This window comes from Mesocricetus auratus, unplaced genomic scaffold, assembly GCF_017639785.1.
Source record: "Mesocricetus auratus isolate SY011 unplaced genomic scaffold, BCM_Maur_2.0 Super-Scaffold_100024, whole genome shotgun sequence".
NCBI lineage: Eukaryota > Metazoa > Chordata > Mammalia > Rodentia > Cricetidae > Mesocricetus > Mesocricetus auratus.
In genome coordinates, this window is record NW_024429205.1 from 28,720,350 (window position 1) to 28,742,981 (window position 22,632).

Sequence of the window (22,632 nt, forward strand, 5' to 3'; positions counted from 1 at the left end):
TTCAGTTCAATGTTTCCTCAATGGCTGGCTTTGCCTTTGTTTTTCATTGGCTGCTTGAATGCATATTAAGTATTTTATTATTGAAGGAGATGGTTAAAACAAGTCTTCCTATGTACTCCTCCAAATATAATTAGTCAACTATCAAAAATAGAGTAAGCCAAATATTGCTTAGAGTTATTATCTTGCTTTCCCATTATCCAACATAGGCAAGCTGGGCAAAATATAGCAGAAAATTGAAAGTTGTGAAAGCTTGTGAGGCAAACTGTGTGGAAGACATTAAAAGGAAAGAGTCTTTCCCAGTAATTAAAAAAAATAAAGATTAAAAGTTAGGAGGGGGATGCATTGGGAAGCCCTGCAACTGGGGAGTGGATACAATCAAAATCTAATGCATGAGTGATAAAATGTCAGAGAGTAAAGGACACTAGAGTATGGGTGATAAAATGTCAGAGAGTAAAGGACACTAGAGTATGGGTGATAAAATGTCATAGAGTAAAGGACACTAGAGTATGAGTGATAAAATGTCAGAGAGTAAAGGACACTAGAGTATGGGTGATAAAATGTCAGAGAGTAAAGGAAACCCTTTCCCCTTGCATGGTCTGTCTGCATTTGCTTTTTCATAGTATTTTTTTGTTTCATTCAAAAGCATTTTGTTTAGGTTGAGCATGATGGTGCACGCCTTTAATACCATCACTTGGGAGACAGAGGCAGGCAGAGCTCTGTGAGTTTCAGGCCAGTCTGGTCTACACAGTGAGTTCCGGGTCAGCCAAGACTATGTAGAGAGATCCTGTCTCAAAACAAGCAAACAAACCAAAACCAAGTGTTTTGTTCAGAAAGGCACCTTATTAAATTTGAAAAGTTTGCTCTTATGGGTATAGGAATGAATTTTGCCCTGTTTTGACCTAAAGGGCTAGCATTCTAAACAGGATTAGTGGATTGATTTGACTGTGGATCTGCTCCTCTGTTGATGCGTAGTAATTTATGGTTATTGCAATTACTGTAGATATTTAAGATGAGGAATATTCCAAACATGCTTAATATGCTTTGCACATCCATTATCTGTGGAAACTGTATGTGTTTAGAGGATTCCAGGGTTAGCAATCTCTATCCACATGGATACATGTTCTTGAAAACATCAGCCTGTCACCAAATCTCTGCTCTCTGATCCTGGTGCTATCTGTTTACTATTGGAAGGAAGTTCTATGTGACCTTAATTAGTTTTCATGACTGTGCTATCTTTGGGTTCTTATGAGGGAAAGGGAAAGCTAGAACCCATATGCTTGTCAGGCTGAGAATATGAGGTAGTTTGTTAGAAACTTCCAAACAAAATCTTTTATATAATGTTCTTTGAAGGACAAAGCTGATAAACTAGCAAAGGCTTCCACTGACTCTGAAAAACTATACATGTACTATGATCATAAATTTTTATGCTAGGGGTTTTTCTTTATCTCCTATTTAGCCAACAAAAATGTACTGAGAGTCTATGATGGGCAAGATGGGGGCAGGTAATAAAAGAAGCTTAACTTAGGATCTTATATTTTAATGGGGGTAAGGGAGATGATAGAAAAACCCAATTAGTCTTTTTATTTTTTTAAACTGGGGGATTAAATCTGGAACCCCATACATTCTAGGAAAGTACTGTACCACCAAACTATAGGCCCATGATTCGAATTTAGGCTCATACACATATTATGAATTTCTGGCTTTGAGAAGGACCAGGAGGCAACGTCTGGAGTGTTATAAAGGCATCCATGTAAGGTGACATCTTAGCTACATTTCTATTGCCGTGATAAAGCAGCATGACAAAGACAATTTATAAAAGAAAGCATTTAATTTGGGGTTTACATGTCAGAGGGTGACTCTGTGACCATCATGACTACAGGTAGGCAGGCAAGGCCTTGCAGCAGTAGCTGAGACTGCATGAGGCCACGAGACAGACACTGAGAAAGCTAACCGAGAACAGTGTGGGCTTTTGAAACCCCTAGGCCCAGCCACCAGTGGCACACCTCCTAATCCTTCCCAAACAGTTCAGCCAACTACGGATTAAGTATTCAAATATCTGAGTTTATGGAGGTCATTATCATTGGAACTATCACAACTGGGATCAGATAAGCGTTCCCTAGAGGCCTGAGGTTTGATCTGACACAATAAGGAGTAGTATGGATGCGTAGGGAAATGTGAAGAGGTGTTTGGGCCAGTTTTATGTGTGTATTTGTTTAGTCTATGAAGCCCAGTGTGATCAAACAACAATCTAGACATTACCATAAAAGAAACTTTTTTAAAATCTTTTTTTTTGTATTAAAATCAGGAGACTCATTCAAGTAAACTAGATTCTCTCTATAGTGTGGTTGGACTTATCCAGTCACGTGAAGGCCTTAGAACAAGGACCGAGATATCCTTTCACCAAACCAAAGAAGGAATTCGAATTATTCTCAAGACTACAACATAGAAATTCCACTTTGCTCTTTAGTTTTGGGCTGTAAGATTCCAGACTCAACCCTCACAGGTTTCTAGCTAGTTGACCTGCTTTATAAATTTTGAGCGTGCTTGCACTCACACTCGGGGTAACAATGCACAAGTTCCATTTCTCTGTGGAAGTCTGACAAACACTGGAGATGAGGAAGGTGCTCGCACAAGGGTCTATGTAGGGACCATGTGTGCAAAGGCTTTGAGGCAGGAGGGGGCAATTGAAAAGGAGATGAGGGTGTACTGTGGTACCCTCAGAGGCTGAAGCATTTGAACACTTGGTTCACAGTTGGGGGCGCAGCATTGGGAGGCTGAGGAGGCGTGGTTTCACTGGAGGAAGTGAACTTTGAGAGTTTAAAGATGGACACCGTTTCCAGGTGCTCTCTCTGCTTCATGCTTAAAGTTCAGGATGTGAGCTCTGGAAGCTTCCTGCCATGCCTCCCGATATGGTGGTGATGGACTCTTGTCCTGATAGACTCTCCCTTCTGTACGTTAGCCTGGTCATGGTGTTTTATGTCAGCAATAGAAAGGTAACTGATACAGCATGGACATCCAGGGCCTAGAGGAGGGGGCAGACAGACTTTGTGTTACAAAGTTCTTCTGTCAGAGTTTGCACTTTCGTGTGTGTGTGTGTGTGTGTGTGTGTGTGTATGTGTGAGTTTGTGTGTGTGTGTGTGTGTGTGTGTCTTGGGGGGTTCTTTCTGTCTCTTTCCCCCCATTTGTACGTGTTCTCACTATATAACCCAGGCTACCCTACAATTCACCATCTTCCTGCCTCTGCCTAAATGTGGGGATTACTGGTGTGTGCCACCACTTCTAAGCTAGATATCTGATACATTGTTAATAGAAATATCATAATGCCATCATGTAGACTCATGTAGATCATGAGAACGCATAACAGTGTCCATTCTCCTTTCTATACAGCATACTGTTTCCTTAGATTTTTGCTTTTTAACCTTCAAACCACTTGGTCATATAAGAACTTATACTGTGTCTTTAGGTTTGATTCTATGCGTTGGTCCTACGGTTTACACACTTTCAATAAAATGGTGCCCACCTCCTTTACACCCTGTTGTTCTAGGACCTTGACTTTCTTTTGAGAAATCGTCTCTCATTCTTGGTTGGCAGACAGTTCTGCTAGCAGAGGCATCCTGACTCCTTTTCGTTGAAAAATGGATTGAAGGAGTCCAAAGCTTAAGCAAAAAGTAAATTCTGGGGTTGATGGATCAACACGGTGTGATGGGGGATTATTTGTATATATGTTTCTTTTATTGGTTAATGAATAAAACACTGATTGGCAAGTAGCCAGGCAGAAAATATAGGCAGGGCTACAAGATGAGGAGAATTCTGGAGAGAGGAAGAGAGAAGCCTCGAGGAGAGATGCCATGTAGCAACCGGGAAGGTAGGATGCAAGGGCATTCTCTGATAAGATAAGGTCATGTGGAAATACATAGATTAATAGTTATGGGTTAATAACTAAGAGAGAGCTAGCCAGTAAGAAGCCTAAGCCATCGACCAAACAGTTTATAAATAATGTAAGTCTCTGTGTGTTATTTGGGGCTAAATGGCTGTGGGACCAGGTGAGAAAGAAACTCCGTCTACAGCAGTGTCTTTTTAAAAGTAACATATTTACTTTTATTTTACCTGTGTCTGTGTTCATCACATGTGTGCAGTACCTGTGGAGGCCAGAAGAGGGCAGTCAGATCTGCTGAAACTAAAGTTATAGCTAGATGGTGTGAGCTGCCGTGTGGGTGCTTGGGAACAGAACCCAGTCCTTTGCAAATAATCTCAACCCCTGAGCCACATCTCTAGTCCCCACCCCAGGTGTCTTTTTGAAGAAATCTGCTACCTGGACCCTCAGTCCCATCTAATTTCTGCCCTTTCTGGAAGCTGTTTTTCAGCTGCTAATGCAAATGGCTACCTCACATTCACTGGTCGCAAATCCTTTTCCTTCTGAAGTTAACCAGAACCAGTTTCTGTGGCTTATCTCTCAAGACTCTACTGCTGCAATAGGAAAGGAGAAAAGCAAATTAGTTCAGTAATAGCCACGGAGACTGGCATATGTGGGAAACAGTGGAGACGAAACAGCTTGGGCCCAGGTCTGGAGAGATGACAGGAAGCAGCTCGAGGAAATGAGAAGTAAGATTGTTCTCTGTGCAGACACAGACGGATGCACTCACTTACTGAGGGAATGAATGAGAACCCATTGGGCTTATGGGAGAGTCAAGGAACCCCAGGATTCCAAGAGAAACGCAGTTTCAGGGAGGAGGCAAGAGCAGGTGTGGGAACCTCACCCACGGCTTTGTGTGAACAGGAAAGGGCTGCTGACTGGTGACCGGGCTCTGGGTGTGGGGCTGCCAGCACGACTCAGAAGCAGAGCGTACACCCAACCAACCGTTTGGCAGGTCCATGGCTCTAGGTACCGTTGCCAGACCCCAAAGAAAAACTAGGAAGCAAAGAAAAAAGTGGCCGTCGGTCTGGAATGCAGACAGTTGATGCCATGATGAGCAGTTTGCTGCACCTGCAGGGAGACACACAGCCTGGTGGTTGCAGCCAGAGCATCACCTACCTCAGATCTCAGCTTTCCTTCAGCTACGAAGAACCTTGACCATAAAATGACCACTCACATAACTACTTCTAGGGCAGGGATGCAACTCAGTCCAAAGGAGGATTAGAACTCGTCTAACACATACGCCTCACTGAAAATTAATATGCTGGCAGTTTGGGCTCTCCATGACTCTTGAAAACTTAGCTAACATGGTTGACTTCCAAAATGCCGGCTGAATTTCTGAGCCTATGAATGCTAGGATAAGGCTGCAGACGGGATGGTTCATCCATTTAGGTAATGTCACGAATTAGAACTTCTTTGGATTTTCCATAAAACCGTTTCTTTGCTCTGTTTTATATCATAGGCCAAGAATGCCCTTCCTCAGAGGTTTCTTAAAAGAGGGTTGAGAGGCCGGGAGGTGGTGGCGCACGCCTTTAATCCCAGCACTCAGGAAGCAGAGGCAGGCGGATCCCTGTGAGTTCGAGGCCAGGCTGGACCGACAGCCTCCAAAACAATACAGAGAAACCCTGTCTCATAAAACCAAAAAAAAAAAAAAAAAAAAAGAAAGAAAAAAAAAAGAAAAAAAGAAAAAAAAGAGGCTTGAGAGAACATTATTATGAGGGCCAGGAGAGAGCTGAGAAGACCTGAATGAAGCAATCACAGAGTGTGTGTATATATATATATATACACACACACACATACACACAGACACATACATACATATATATGTATATGGAGAGAGAGAGAGAGAGAGAGAGAGAGAGAGAGAGAGAGAGAGAGAGAGCGAGAGAGAGAGAGAGAGAGATGCCAAATCTGGATTGAACTGGTCTCGAGAACCTTCAGGGCTTGTTGGATAGGAAGGATGAGGGCTTGACTACTTAAGGGTGGCAGAAAAGATGTCATTCTCCCCTCCCACTTAGACAGCCTTGTCTGAAGTGTCCCAGCAACGCTGCAGCAGTTAAAATTGTGAGTGTGAAACACAGAATCCGAATCATGTTGGTGCTGTCAGCCCATTGCACAAAGTCATCCGTTCCCTTGGAGATTCTGCAACACATTGGCTAAAGTGAAATTAGTCCATTGGGGCTGCAAGTTGACACATGCCCACATGACAAAGCCATAAACTATACTGCGAGCATTAGAAGAGGAGGCTCAAAAAACGCACGTGACCACATCTGTCCTCTATCCTCCAAGCAAATCCCTGTTCACGGAGTCAGTCCCCTTAGCGCGGCTGGACGAGGGCAGGGCTCTGAAGCATGAGCTCTGTTGATCTCTATGATGAGATGTTCCCGACGGCACCCCTGGCTGAACCTCAGGAAGCTTTGTGCTCAGGTCACTGTCTTATTATGATTCACTATCTGAAACTTAGAGGAGGCGATGACTGTAGTAGCCAGTGACAACACCCGGAGAACTTCCAGTTCGTGCTGGCTGCCGAGGAGTTGCATTCCTCGCTAGGCGAAGGCAGAGCTGCCAGCCACAGTAATGAAAACCATGAGCCTTTAGGAGAACAGCGAGGGGCTTTGCGGATAAGAAGTCCCAGGGGCTCACAACACGCCTTGCTTCTGGATTCATAGTTAAAACTGTTCTTTCCGTTCTAAGTGTTTCTTTGAAAAGAAACCTCTGTGAGCGAGTTTTGTGACTTTTCACTGTCTCGAGTGAAATAAAGGGCTGTGTGGTTGGTTATGTGATAGATTGAGGCTCTTTACCCCATCCATCTTGGTGTCAGAAAGCAGATTTTTCTGTTTCACATTGGCCCAGAAGTTATCAAATCCAGCAGTTCGCTTCTGACTGTGCAGCCCCAGTGGAGGTTTTGAAACCTGTCTGACCTAATGATTCCTGATCAAGAATTCTCAGCACAGGGATGGGCTGTGCCGGAGGAATGTGCTTGAGAACATGCCACAGCCCTGTAGAGAGAGGAAAACGGAAAGGCTGTGGAGATGTTGTTGATGAGAAATGCCTATTTTCATTCACTCTATGGGGCTGAACGCACCCACTCCAGGGACAGGAAATGTAGGCATTTCCCTCACCTTTTGACTGTCAGTCACGTGTTCGGCTTGACTCAGGTGTGTATCTGCCTAATTTTATTAGACAGCAGCACAGGCTTCTAGATTTGGGATATGCTTATCATTTAATAACTGTATTTATTTTTACTTATGCATGTGTGCCTGATTATCTGGATGTGTGCCACATGTGTGCAGTGCCTGCAGAGGCCAGGAGAAGGCATCATATCTCCTGGAACTCAAGTGTCAGGCGGTTGTGAGTGTGGGTACTGGGAAGCAAACCTGTGTCCTCGGCAACAGCCGCGAGTGTTCTTAGCCACGGATCTCTCTTTCCAGCCCTCCGTTTGGGACACTAAAGCTCTATTGATTCTTTATTCTAAAGCAATTGGGTACAAATAGGATTCACAGGGGTCCCAGCCTTCTGAGTTCTAACCTCCCGCTCAGAGCCTCTCATCTTTGTATTCAAAGCAGATTTCCAAATACTAGAGATTTTAACAGCACATCACCAAATAAAAGGAACAATAAAAATATAAATATCACCTTTCCTATTACAAAGCCACGATCCACAGTGTCCTGCAAACCATCTACAGATGTTGGCAATAGTCACTCTCTGTGAAGGATGTTTAAGGTTCTACCCGTTTTTCTGTCATATATTAATAGGGAGAGTAGATCATAGTTCTACTAAACATGCTACCTTTCTTTGAATATTGTTCATCTTAACACTTTTTAAAAATTTGTTATTTCCCATGTTGTACACGACCCACAAACCCATGAATTTCAGCACTCCATCTGGTACATATGGCTGGAGTGGTATGTTTTGCTCTGTTGTAGCAAAAATAAATTTTGAATATAGATGGAAACTTGGCAGTGTGTTTTCATGCTTGGCACACTGCCTTTGCCCAATGTTGGCACTGTGGGTTACTTCAAGCAAGCAAAGAGAATTTATGCCTTAGTTTCCCCTTTTGTAAAAAGAATAAATTCCATTTACATAGATATACACACATAAGCATTGTGAACATTCCAAAGGTCTTTGGCTATGCAGCCTTGGTACAAGCTAGATTCTCTAGGAAGCAGGCTCCAACATAGAGAACAGCTCACAGGAAGAGTACTAGGGAATGATCCTGAGGTAAACAACGTGGAAGGAACATATCAAAGAGGCCATGGCACAGGGCTCAGCTACGCTATAGGAAGTTCTGAGGTTGACACAGTCCTTTAGAGTTGCATGAAATTGGAGTGAGAGGCAAATTTTTATCCAGGCTGACCAGTCATTGAATAAAGGCTTCCCAAGCAGGGCTGAGAATTGGTTGGGAGGACTGCTCTTAGTTGGACCAATCAGCCGAGAGCTGTCATCTTCCAACAGACAGGGCGTGGCGATGTGGACAGCACACATGACCAGAGCCAAAGTCGGAGCAGCTTGTGTGTCAGACTCAGTTTCCTTTCATGGTGACTTTCAGTGAAGACAGAATTGTGGCCTGAAGACTCTCTGTTTACCTCTGTGACTTCCACACAGACGTCTAGCACACTGATACTGTGGAACTCTCTTGAAGGACTCCAATGGGGAAAGCACATAGTAGGAGCCTTTCTGGAATTTGGTTGATCTTCTTTCCCTTAGTGAGCCATCACTGCTCTATCTGGTTAGGACTGCATAATCCAGCTGCATTTCATCTGTGACCATGAGCGCTTGACTAATGGAAGTGAACATTTGCAGCACTGTGTCTCTCAGGGTTGAGTTGTGTACACACACACACACACACACACACACACACACACACACACAAATGGTCAGGTATTTAAAAAACGAAGGCATTGCATTTACATTAATATAACCCTTAATCTTGAAAGGGGACACTATTCCTAATCTTCTTTGTATGACACTAAAACTTTCTTTTTTATATAGGAAATGTCACGCATAATTTCTATAATGAGTTAGTCACAAAGCAAACCAGATCATGTCTTAAGTTTAAAGAAAAGCAAGTTCATGCTTTCAGAACTTGTAGAGAACACATAAAGTGATGCTTCTGAGGGAGACTCGCAGCCTTTAAATGCTTGCATTATGCTAAAAAAGCCAAAACACAATAGCTGAGGATGTGTTTTTCAGTAGATAATAGAAGAGGAGTGGAGTAAATCCCAAGATAGTGGGAGGAAGTGATTTTAAAAGATGGGAACAAGAATAAAGCCTAAGAGAAAACACAGCACTCAGGGGCTCGTTTATTACTGGTGGAACTGTAAAGGCCATGTTTACCTTGCAAAATGTCTGAAGTTTCTTAATCATCTACTTTAGGGCACAGAAGTTCCTCTTTTAAATACTTAATCGAGACTAATAAAAGTATATATTCACAAAACTGTACAAAATTTCTTAGAAACCACGTTAGACGGCGTTCTGTCATTATTATAAACACCTGTAATAATTACTTCAGAGAAATTTTTATTTTGGTTCATGATTTTGACAGTTCTAGTTCCTAATTCATTGGTCCTATAGTTTGGGGCTTGAAATGAAGATGTGAAAGAGCAAAGCCACTAAACTCATAGCTTTGGGAACACAAGAGGGGGACGAGCCCAGGACACAATGACATATGCCGGAGTGGTGAAGTGTCACGGATCTCCAACCTTTCTTGGAAACGGTTCACGAATGTAGATAACAGGTCAAGTAAGGTGAAATGTCACCAATGGTTGAATCTAGACGCTAGGATGGTCATCACTTTTGTTCCATTATGAAATATTTAAAGAGTGAGCATTAGAAATGATGGTATATGTGAAAGGGTAGAGAATATAATGAATGGAAAGTATACCCAAGAGATTTACAACTTCTAATATTCATCTAAAGAGATCAGTTTTGGTTAGCAGCAATATGGGTATATTTCCAGACCTGGTTCCAAAGATATCTTCATCTGGTTTGTATTACTATAATAGAGCATTTGAGACTGAGAAATAAACAGAATAGAGATTTATTTCTTATCATTCTGGAAGGCAGTGAAATACAGTGCCAAGGTGAGATAGATCAGGGAACTGGGGTGTCCCCAAGACTATTTGACTAATGGTTAAACCCTGTTAATATTAATAGTAGGCATCCTTTAATGTTTAGATGAACTTAAAGTAAGCTAAGCTGTTGGAAGTCAGATCAATTGACAGCTATCGGCTCATTCTTTGTTTCTGGCTTCCCTGAACAAGGAGGTGTCAACCAAACTGTCCTTTTCTTGGTAACAGATTCTGTCATCACATCTGGCTCTTTTCCCAGTGGTTCTTAAGAAGCTCCATTCTCGCTGCGAGGACCACTATGACAGTGCTGCCCACGCTGCACACTTCAGCTTTGGAGGCCCTACTTAGGCATCAAAGCCTGGAGAATTCCACTTGGGCCTTGACAAGTCTCGGTGACCTCCAGATGTGACCCACACACATGCGCAGATGTTCTGGGCTGGTAACGACAGTCTTGATTAAGGTTTGGGACTGAGGAGCACCTCTCCAGTGACTTAGCAAAAGGCTTGTGAAGGAGGGAAAATAGATTTGTTTATGTTAGTTTTGTAGCTAACTGGAGCCTATGCTGTGATTGGTGGAGTTGCCCTCTGGACACGTATGTACCAGCATCTTTTCTAGCTATGTAAGTAGGCTATCTTCAGTCTTGCTAGGTTATCCTGGGAGGTTTCTCTCCTGGGTACTACCCCTACCTTAGCAACATTAGGGCCTAATAAGAGATTTACCCAAATGCCTTTTTTTTTTTGCCTACTTGTGGTCTTTACTGCAGGGAAAGCAAGCTTGACGGTTGCACGATGGGGGGGTTGCACGATGGGCAGATAATACTCTAGATTTCCCAACTCTGGTAGCTATGGGAGACTGAAGAGAGGTGACTAGAAGCTCTAGAAAGCCACTGAATCTAAAAGCCCCAAAGCTCAGAGGTGCAAGGAACACCAGGAGACAGGTTAGTTACTCCAGAGAGTGACCAAGGGCAGAGTCTACAGGAGGTAAGACTCTAAAGAACAGTAGAGACAAGGCGGGGCTAACGAGACAGGGGACGAGAGGCCCACAGAGATGCAAGACTGCAAGTGCAGGCATCAAACGATTTAAAAGCTTCCACGGGTTAAAGAGTAGAGGGTCCCAATGCCTAAAACTCCCCCTGGCGGCTGTTAGCGTCCTAAACCCAGGTCAAGAAGCCTGTGCCTCGGCCACTTAGCACATGGAAAGCTTGGAGTCATAAACCTTTAGATTTGGAATTGCAGCTTGTGAGCCTCTGGAGCTCAGGTCTGCCAAGGTTAGTGGAGCTTCTCTTTGACTACTCCAGATGTCTTAACAGAGAGAGCTCCCTCCCAGCCAGATGTTCATGGTGAAGATGCCTGCACATGGCCGGTCTCCCTACTTCTCCTCTCACTCCAAGGCAGAGGATAGATAGCCAAGAAAAATGCCGAGCTCCCTTCTTTACTAACCCTATTCTTGTTTACTGATAACTAGCTCTCTCCCAGGACACCAGGAATCCACTCATGAGAGCAAACCTCCTGTTCCCTGGCCACCTCTTACTGGGTCTCTCCTTTGCACGCTGTCGCACTGAGGATTAAGTTTCTAGTACATAGACCAGGTGTGCATGGCTGACTGCAGAAGTCCAACTCTTCAGCTTCGTTTCCTTGCAGCCTGTCTTGTTTTACTTTCCTTGGCGGTTCCTGTTTCAGTTTGAATGTTGAACTTCCGGATTCATGATCTTGACTTGCTTATAAATCGATACTGTATCTTTCCCATCATAGGTTAAAGTTTTTAGTATCCTTCAAATCACCAAAACTTGGTGCCTCTACATTATTTCAGTAGCGATCCATTAGATGCTTAACAACAGCTTCGTGGTCCCAAAAAAGAGTCTGTAGAAGAGCAGAAGTAACACATCAGGGTGTCTGTCATCATCCATGCTTTATCATGAAGTGACCTAGAAACCCATACTGTCTAAGCCCAGAAAAAGGAGGCTGGGAATGGGAGAGGGAAAGATGTAATCAGTAAAAGCCAAGTAATCTTGACCATAGTGCTATCTATGTACTTGGAAGTGCCGGTTGGCTATCTTCTTGGCCTCAGTTGATGTTTGTGTCTATGTCTGGGCACACTTACACAATGTGAGCTTGATCCAGGACCTGGAAGTCCTTCTTTGGAATAGTTACGCTTTGCTTCATTTTGTTCAAAATTTCTCAGCTAACAGTTTCCTATTAAGGAAATTAGACCCTAAGGATTTTTTTTTTGGTGTGGCTTAAGACAGATAAATTTCCTGAATAAAGATGTAAATATAGCAACTTTCTGAGTATTTCAAGCTGCCTTCATTTGGACTTTTCATTCAATTTCTAATGAAAACTAGTGTCTTCTTGGATTCTCTGCAAAAAAAAAAAATGAATTCCAAACTTGGCTACGCAATGATTTCATGGAGAGACACCCTAAAGTGTGGACTTCTGGGTCCATCCCAATTGTAGAGAATATGTGGTATGTGGGTGATTATAGTCTCTAATTGAAAAAAATACCCAAAGTCCAGGGGGTTTGTAGGTTTATAAGCAAGATCGTTTCAAACTTTTCTGTGTGTAGAAATCATCAGGGCATCTCCTTATGATGCAAATTCTGACCTGGTACTTCTGAGGGAAGTAAAAGCTCTTAAAAAAATTAAGCTCCCATGTGGTGGGGGTGGTCTGCAGACCACATACCATAGGTAACCGAGGAACTCACTAAAATCAGGGCTGCATCTTGCACTTGGATAATAGCCAGCACAAGACAAACTTGGTTCTCAACTCTGTGTTCTAGGTTTCACTATTTTGAGATGTTGCCTGACTATCCAAAGACTTAGATCTGAGTAACTGTTCACTTTGGTTTGCTAAATAAGCTCCTAATTTATAGTTAGCCTGTCATAGTTATTAAAAGGTCCCCATTACCTTCACTTTGAGGAAAGTCTCCATCTGGAGACAAATTATAAGGTTGTCTTTTCTAGGCAAAGGCTACTTGCTGTGGGTGCTGAGAACCGAACTCCAGTTGTTTGCAAGAGATGCAAGAGCTGCTAATGTACCCCTCCAGGCCTAATTTATTTTATCACCCTCATTCCTGAGTTTTGATAAGTGTGGATGCATAGGCGCTACGATGTGTATGGAAGTCAAAGGACAACTTGCGGGGGCTGGTTCTCCCCTTCCACCAAGCAGATCCGGGGGATTCAGCTCAGGGGGTCAGGCTTGGCTGGTGAGCGTCTTTATCCGCTGAGCACTGACTCTCCTCACTCTTCCCTCGATAGCTAATAAAATGAACATCTAGTCTTCTTGGGAGTGATCAAAATGCAGAGAATCTGAAGCAACTGTGACATTAACAGAAGTGAATTCCGATCTAGGGAAGCAAAGGAGTTCACATTTATTGAGTTCCAACTGTGTACCAAGTGGAAACAGTTTCCAACAGAAAACTAAGAAGTCGAAGGAAAGGCATAGACTGTTTAATCCACTTTACAAACAGTAACAGAGCTCTTGAATGAACCTTCATATCCAGCTGTTAAGTCTAAGAACTCTATAAAATGATTTTTCTATGAAGAGGATGTGGGTGGGAACAGAAAACTTGGGTTATAGTTTAACTGTGATAAAAATACCATGGAAATACCTCTGACAATTATGCAAGTTGAGTAAGATATATGCAAGAGTTGTCTTTTAGAATGCTCGTGAACTAGATATTTTGCCTTGTCTGGGTAATTTCGGTAACCCCCCATCGTTTCAAAAAAGTAGAAGTTTGAGGATGTCATTTGTGCTCTAAATGCATTCTGTCTGAATTTCCAAAATAACTTTATGGAGTATTATTATTCTTGACTTATAGGTGAGGCAGCTGAGACAAAGGAAATGTAGTTTCACCTGGGTTTTTGTTTTGTTTTGTTTTTTTGTTCTTTTTTCAAAACCAAAAGCTACAACTGAGATTCAAACTTTGGTTGGTTCAGCTTCCAGATCCTTCTCCTTAACCATCACATATGATTTCTATGTTAATTAATACCTCCATTCTTTCCACGTTTCTTCACCAACATCTTAGCTTTGCCCAGCAGCATGATGTGTGTGAGCTGCATCTCACCACAGAGCTGACACAGTCATCTACTGCGCGGAGTGCAAGACGGCACGCTGGGTTCCTTGTTCAGCTTTATTGAGGCAGAGCAATAAAACTATAGCAGATGATGTATCCTTAAAGCACATCATTTTATCAGCTGCAACAAAGTCTGCACCTAGGCCATCGCCATTGTCAGGCCCACCAATTTGTCTCTCTCCCTAAATTCAAAGCCAGCTTCTTTGTAAATCCATTTCTCCCTCTGCCAAGATCCATAGGTACTTTCTGATCTGATTTCTGTAACTTTAAGCTTTTTATTACATACATGTGTGAGTGTATGTGTGTGCGCGCACCCGCATACCCACACGCACCACAGTGTGCGTATGATGTCAGAGAACAATTTGTGGGAGTCAGTTCTTCCCACCATGAGGGTCCCAGACGTTAGACTGATGACATCGAGCTTGACAGTGAGAGCCTTTGCCTACCGAGCCATATTGCTGACCATGATTTCTTTAGATTACTTTACATGCTTAACGATATCACATAAATGGAATCATTGATTACGTACTTCCCTTTGTCTTATCCCTTTCACTCAGCATAGCGATTCTGAGATCCATTAATTTGAGCACCTTCTTTTCTTCTTTTTTTTAAAAGACAAGATCTCCCGTTTGTCACCCAGGATGGCCTAGGACATTCTGTGAACCCCAGGCTGGACTCAAACTCATTCTCCTGCTCAGTAGCCTCCCAAGTGCTAGGATTATAGATATGAACCATCATACCTGGCTATTGCTGAGATCTTTTGCATTATGTGGATATTCCACAAGATTTCCAGCCATTTACTTGTCCAGGAACATTTTAGTTGCTTCTGGTTTGGGGCTATTACAAACAAAGCCGTGGACACTTATATACAAGTCTTACTGTGACCCTGTTTCTAGTTGATTTGCATAAAGGCCCAGGATTAGACCAGCTCGGTCATATGGTATGTACATGTTGAACATTTAAATGAGGCTGTCACACCACTTTACAAACTGGCAAACAACATTTCTCTGCGTCTGCACCAACACTTGGCATGGTTAGTTTAGAAATATATAAATGTATTGTTTGGTCATATCAAAGGATTTTTTTCTGCATCTAATGAGAGGATAACATGGTTTCTGGCTTTCTATCTATTTGTATGGTGGATACACTTATTTATTTACATATGTCAAACCATCCCAGCATCTCTGTGACAAAGCTGATTTGGTCATGGTGGATGATATTTTTGATGTGTTCTAAAATTCAGTTTACAAATGCTTCTATGTTCATCAGAGAGATAGGCTTAGGCTTTTCTTTACTTAATGACTTGGTATTTATCTGGTTTGGGATACAAGGTAATACTGGATTTGTAGAAGAATTTGGAAGTGTTTCTTTTTATTTTATAGAACAGTTTGAGTTCATGGTCAAGAGAAAGAACAAACCAACCAACCTGAAAACACTATTTAAAAAAATCACGAGAACAGAAGAAAAAGGTCTGTCAGAGAGACATTGCTCAGAAAACCACTGACTATATTGTTTTAAGTTTTAAATCCTGCCAGGCATTGGTGGCGCATGCCTTTAATCCCAGCACTCCGGAGGCAGAGGCAGGCAGATCTCTGTGAGTACGAGGCCAGCCTGGTCTACAGAGTGTGTTCCAGGATAGCCTTCAAAGCCAAGGAGAAACCCTGTCTCGAAAAACCAAAAAAAAAAAAAGTTTTAAATCCCACTCTGATAAGGAATTGACAACTATTTCTTTCTTTCTTTCTTTCTTTCTTTTTTTTTTTTTTTTTTTGGTTTTACGAGACAGGGTTTCTCTGTATTGTTTTGGAAGCTGTCAGTCCAGCCTGGCCTCGAACTCACAGAGATCCACCTGCCTCTGCCTCCCGAGTGCTGGGATTAAAGGCATGCGCCACCACCACCCGGCTCGACACCTATTTCAATACTGCTGTCTACCAGGGTCTTGATGGGAAGCTTGACTTTGTAAAAACACCTAATGCATGGTAACAACGGAAGCTTCCCTCCTGCCCAGTTGAGACCATCTGAGACTCCAGCTGTTGAGAATGCCCCAAAGAGACCTTGGATGGCACATGCAAAGCATGTCTCTCCAGGGCTGGGAGGGGAAGGAAGCACTGCTGAGTGCCCGGGCTCAGACCACAACGGTCAAGAGCAGTTCCTCAAGTAGCACATCCAACCCTGAGAAATCAGGGGAACTGGCGGGCACCTCAGATGGCTTGCTGAAGCAATCACTGATAAAGTAAGGGACACCCTACAGTTTCAAGCTTTGCATCCATTTTTTTTTCTGTCAAGACCATGTGATAAAAACCTGAAACAGGATGAACAGAGACAAAGCAAAAGGGAAGAAATATAAAGGCAGCCTGTTCTATTGTCCAACCTGATGATTTGTTCTTAAGTTCTTGTTTCAAACAAACAAAACACATGCAGGAGTGTACTTTTTGGAACCATCTGAAAAATGTGGGTTTCTATTTCTAGGAAGAATTGAACCAGGTTCGAGATAATTGTTAGGCTTAACTGACAGCCCTTAAGCAGAAAGTCTAAACCTTTAAATCCCCAGTCCTCTCTACAAGTGGAGTTTTCCTTTGAGATTGTCAAATAAATATGTCTGGGAAGGATGGTGAGTAAGTGTGAACAGATGGCCATTTTTAGCTGAGATACTAAGTCTCAACGTTTACATTTAACTGAGCGATCTGCCTGCTGGAAGCCATGGGTGTGACAGAGTGTACTAGTTGGCAACACATCAATTCTGTCAAAGCTAATAGATAGCTCCAGACTCCTTAAAAGATCTTTAGGACCAGGGAAGTGTTAGAGAAGATTGTGGCACTGTGCTACACCATGCCAACACTGAGCCTCTGTGGACTTAACACCATCTTCCAGATGGAAGTAATATCGTTTCTACCAAACAACATTATGCAGGAGTGAAGAGGGCATGGGACCCTGGTGGCACTTAATGCATTGCCCCTGGCAGATTTTGTGACCCTTGAACGCTCTCAGGATCACTCTCCTCTTTTTAAAAATGAAACAGGATTGCAGTTAATATCCAGTTAGTTATGTTCCAAGACATTGTCTTCTCGGAAAGTGGTAGCTCATGGAGCCAAAAGCTTCCTTGACCTCACTGGTCAAAGGACAAGTCTAGGCTTTTGTGCTGGAGCTGGTATGTTGTGGGGCTTCTGTGTTTTCTAGTTAGGGACGGCAAAGCACTTCCTAAACTTTGCAAGAACCCAAGGTTCAGCCTGCATTCTTTTTCTTCATGCACTTTCTATTTAAGGTTTTATGGCTTGAGGATTTGAAAGGTTAGAAGGGCATGGAAGAACCACTCAGAAGCTGAACTCCTGACAAAGAATTTACTAGAGGTAAATGAGCATCTGTGAGATGCATAAAAAGGCCATTAGGGGTAATGGATGCTGCACACAGGACACCTACCAGCACCCAAGCCCATGCGAAGAAGAAGGGCAGTTGGAAAATGGAGATTAGAATGTTCTTAGCTTCCATTTATTATCTTCCCATGCACACACACACACACACACACACACACACACACACAAGCACACACACAAAGAAATGGAAGCTATTGAGAGGGGAAAATTTACAACCAAGATAACATTTAAGGAGACTCATTACCTGTGGAGGCCACAGAAGGAAGGACAGACAACCTAGATGCACTATAACATAAACTTTACTTCAGAAACAAACCCCCATTCATCAAAAATGGCAATGGATGTGCTTTAATTGGAGGGGGAGGAAGATCCCAACTTCCCAAGCCTAGTCAAGTACATGTATCATGCAGGGAGCTGCTTAAGGCCATTATTTCATGCCAGAGATGTTACTGTCAAGTCCATGTTCCCTGCAATCATGTTTTAATTAATGGGCACTCCTGGTCACAGAGGCCAATGAAGGAGGCCTGAGGGAAGAGACTGTCTGGAGAAGATGACTTCACAACTTGGTTCACGGTCTCTTACTTTAGGAGAGATAGGTTAGGACTCCACGACAAGAGTTCCTCATTGTTGGGCACTAGAGCCTGATGCCCAGACTTTTCCGGTGCTCTTGCCTAAGCTGGCATACTGGACTACAGTTCTGCCTCAAGCAGTGTTTCTTGTGGTTTTAATTAGACCTATGTTTACTAGATTCAGGACTAGTGCCCAGAATGGGTTGAGGGCGAGATACCTTTCCAGCTAGTGTTTTCTCCCCTCGTAATCAATGTCAAAATACTTCTTGGTTTGTATACAATCCATTTGAGTAATGAATGAGCCTACAGCTTAGAAATACTCTCGGTTTACTTTAGGAAAAGTTTCCTATTCCACAATCTTTTTTATACTCTACATGGGGCTGCCCAGTCGCTTAGCTTATGGAACACATGGCAAAGGGTATGGAGAAGGTGGTAATGGCTATTTGAAAAATCCCAGGTCATTGAACAAACAAACAGAAAAACTAAGCTTTTAGAATTTAGTTTCTATCAAGTATCTGTGTAACTACTTCAGTGTAACTATGAATCAGACATACCAGAAGCATAGACACCGTATGTGAACAAAATTTAAAAATCTCACCAATTAAAAAAATTACATGACATACATTTTCATACTTATCTCAAGATGTGTTTGGTTAGTGAGACTGTCTTAAATAAGCACATATTGTATCGACTAAATCTAAACTAAAAATGAATTTGAAGCACATACATGTCCATTCATCTTAACTTCTCTAACTTAACTATACTCTTATTTTATCTCAGACTTCAGGATGACCTGTAGGGTGACTGGATGAGTTAGTGGCCAAATTGTATACATTGGAAGTGACTAGCTACTCTGGGTCATCAGGTGTAGTTACTAGTTTTTAACTCTCATATATATCACCTGACTGCCTCCTTTGTGTCTGTCAGTCCTCATATCAAAAGCCACCTCCCCAGAAGTCTTCTTTAATTAAAAACTTCTCTGTGTGAAACTCATTGGAGAAGTCTTCACTTCACTAGCCCAAAATATAATAGATACATCATGACAGCAACTACAACTTGTGTCTTTTTCTCTTTTATTTTTGAAATAATAGAATTCCTCAACTCTTAGCTAGGTGTCACTCACCTAGAGACTATGTTTCTGAGATGGCTTTGTAATTTGTTGTAGCCTTATGATTCAGAGTGGGCCATGGGAGGGAGAGGAACATGGGCCTCATTGCTCACAGGTCTTCTGAACAGAGAGGCACTTGCTCTGAACTTTTTCATTCTCCCTGACTACAATACAGACATGCAGCTGACCCATCACTAAGACCACATGCATGAGGACACTACCCTGTAGGATGGCTGGAGAGACTGAAGGAACGTTGGTCCTTGGAGGTGCTTGTCAACAGAGCCACCTTCACTTTGGGAACAACAGAAACAACAAAATTCATGTCTATTTTTGAGTGCAATCTCTTTTTACCTGTATCACAAATAGCGCATGCTGCATCCCATCTCTATATTTCATTTTCCTGATGAGTCATCTGGTTCTTCCCTCATTATCTGTTTTTTTAAACTGTTCATTCCTATGAAAGCATAAGTCTTTTGTTAACATTTACATCCCCAGTGTTTAGGACGGTGCCTACCACATAGTAGGTGCTCAATAAATATTCGTGGATTTATGTTTTAGTAATTAGAGAAGGCACAATTAATTAGTTGTAGGAGTACATGTTAATGGATTGTTCTAGGTAAGGGTTAATTGGACCTCTTCCTACAAGGATATGGTTATGGGTTGAGTCACCTTTATCATCAGATAATTTTGTCTGGTCTACCAGATCTCCAGTTGTAAAGGCCAAGGCCCAGGGCAATTATTTAGCATTTCTGTTATTTAACATGGGAGAGTTAGTAAGTAGGATGTGTGGAAGAAAGTGTGGGGGGAAGGTTTACAAAAGCAGTGCTCTTATTTTATCTAAGACTTAAGTGTAGGAGGAAGTTTGTATGCCGCCATTAAACATGTGACTTATTAGAGGCGCATACAGATGAGGTAATAAAAGGGCGGTTTACCACACCACTAACCACACCCACTTTAGGCAGGACTAAAGACGTATACGGCTGGACGTAAAGACGTATACGTACGTAGGCGGAACTACATCACTAGCCAGGCCCAAAGGGCCTGACTAGGGGGCGTTACGGGGGAAGGTATAAAAGACAGCACACAGGAAGTCTCGGTCTCTTTTCCCCGGAGTTCGGCTTCCGGTTCGGCAGCGGGAAAACTGCTTGTCTTGTCTGGGTTACTTGTTTGGTATCTTCCTACACTTAAGGATCACAAATGGGTGACTAGATAGGTGTTCTAGTGACCAGGTCGTATGCCTTGGCAATGAATAGTTACACTGGGTCATCAGGCGCACTCTGGAGCTGTCTTAGGCAGATCTTAGACACACCCTAGAAAAGTGCCAGTTGTCACAGAACATTTCCTCTCTGGAAAGCTAAGTAATACATCTCAGGAAAATGGGACTCTCAGATATTTAAATGGGTACCAAACTCACCAGAAAAACATAGGCGTGGCCCAAACTTTATCCCCCATGTTTGTGTGTTTTACTGAGACACAAATCAAGTCATTCAATGTGCTAGATCCTAGAATTTTTATCCTGTGTATTAATTCTCCCTTGCTCTATTTATTGACATACAATAAAGGTCGATCACTAGGTAGCAGTCAGAACAAAAAGAAAATTTGGTTAAAAAGTCAAGATCAGAAAGGATTTTGGGACAGCAAATTTTTTTTGAGGTTTATTTCCCGAAATGACCTGGAAAAAAAGAACACGTTTGAGTATAATCATGAACCGAAAGAGTGAGCTTAAAAGTTCCCGGGGAAAGTTCTACTCAGGGAATCAAGGAGATGGGCAACACAGGACAGGGATAGAGAAGTTCGTGTAAGAGAAGGGAATGACTTGAACAAAGAAAGATAGCTAAAGCTATCAAAACCCCGAGGGCTATTACGCATTACGTCCGAGCCCACAGGACTTTGTGACTAGGTCCCTAGCAGGTTGTGGTTGGGTAGCGGAGCGGTGGTGTTCATTTGATCGTGCATCCCACAGGTATTGAAATGCCTGGGTGTACCAGATGATGAACTGGGATGGAGAGGTGTCACCTTCCATCCTAGCGTCGGAATGAACGCCAACACATCCAGTGTACCCAAAGACTGCTCGCCCGTATTCTCCGCTGGCTGGATCACAAAGAGCCACACAAATGAGGAACTCAGCCAGGAGCGGTGTTTACAACTAAATTTGTTACAAGGGGAGCCACAGAGGAGCACGATGCCATGGTAACACACATTCCCCCTTTGCGCATGCTCTGGGAGCTTTGTGCGGTCTAAGGAGAGATGACAATGACCAGGGTGCACAGACTCCCACGAGAGCAGAGTTTATAAGGAGCTGAGATAGTTTATATCTGGGCTTCACCAACTAGCGAAACTCGGCAGCGAAGATTTTAATTGTTGCAGAGAACGATTAAGCAGATGGAAGTTTACTGAACCTTGAATAACAGAGTAGGAGGAGAAAATGAGGAGAAAACGGTTGGCAGTTTCTAGATGTGGAAAATCCGGATTGGTTTCCTGAGGAACGATTCCTTTTAGGGTAGGCTCCAGATGACAGTGGGTCTCCAAGTGTAAGAATACACGGGACCAAAATGCAGATTTCAGGGTCCGTCCCCAGAGATTTTGATTTCTTTATGGTTGAGGATAGGGATTGAAAATTAAATTTTATTTTCAGTAAGTTTGTTTCCCCAGGTGATTATTATGCAAGTCAAGTCACTAGTGGACCCAACCTCAAAAGTAGTGTCCCGGAAGAGCCTGGCCATTCCCCTGAAATCTCTAACAGGCCAGCGGAGGCTCAGGCAGGCTTTTGGAAGCAAACTGGCACAGGCTGCCAGGGGACAAGCTTAGCTTTTCCATCCCTAATGAATAGAATCTGGGGCCTACAGTAGCTGGCATGCAAGTTAGCACTATTTTAAACAAGACAAAACAAATAATGTGCAGCTGGTGACCGCTACCTTGAGCTACACACTCAGCTGCAGTTTGTATCCAATTTCTTGCAGCTGTGGAGGAGCAAACCCAGGAGCTGTTTCTAAAGCCAGTGGTGCCAATGTGGCGACAACCTGCTCCGAGGCTGATGTGACCATTATTCTCCCTTAAAGTTATGATCGAGTAAACATGCAATCCAACTAACACTCAGTTGCCTTGGCATTTTGTCTTAGCGCATGCGCTTACAACTTGGCTGTAGTGCAAAACCACCTGTGAATAGAATTGTCTAGGGTAGTGGTTCTCAACCTTCCTAAAGCTGCGACCCTTTAGTACAACAGGTCCTCATGTTGCAGTGACCCCCAATCATAAAATTATTCTCGTTGCTAATTCATAACTGTAATTGTGCTGCTGTTATTGAATGATAATGTGAATATCTGTGTTTTCTAGTGGTCATAGGCAAGTGAAAATGTCGTTTGACCCGCTAAAAGGGATGTGACCTACCGGTTGAGAACCACCAGTCTAAATTTTTCTTCCTCTTTAAAGGCAATTTTATAGCTGCCATTGTTTTAAAATTCTACCACACAGCACCTTCATGACACTTACTAAAGATTTATTTGGTCTTGTGTGTGTGTGTTTGTGTATGTAC

At 42.7% G+C, this 22,632-nt stretch overlaps 1 long non-coding RNA gene across 2 annotated transcripts; it reads left to right on the forward strand.

The window, feature by feature from the left end:
• Positions 1 to 20,215: 20,215 nt before the first annotated feature.
• On the forward strand, positions 20,216 to 22,190 carry LOC121133855. Of its 2 annotated transcripts, none has more exons than XR_005870868.1 (3): positions 20,216 to 20,301; positions 21,064 to 21,290; positions 22,061 to 22,190. It is a non-coding gene; the product is annotated as an uncharacterized LOC121133855 (long non-coding RNA). The 2 variants fall into 2 exon arrangements; XR_005870869.1 differs by having other exon boundaries at positions 20,230 to 20,270.
• Positions 22,191 to 22,632: the final 442 nt, after the last annotated feature.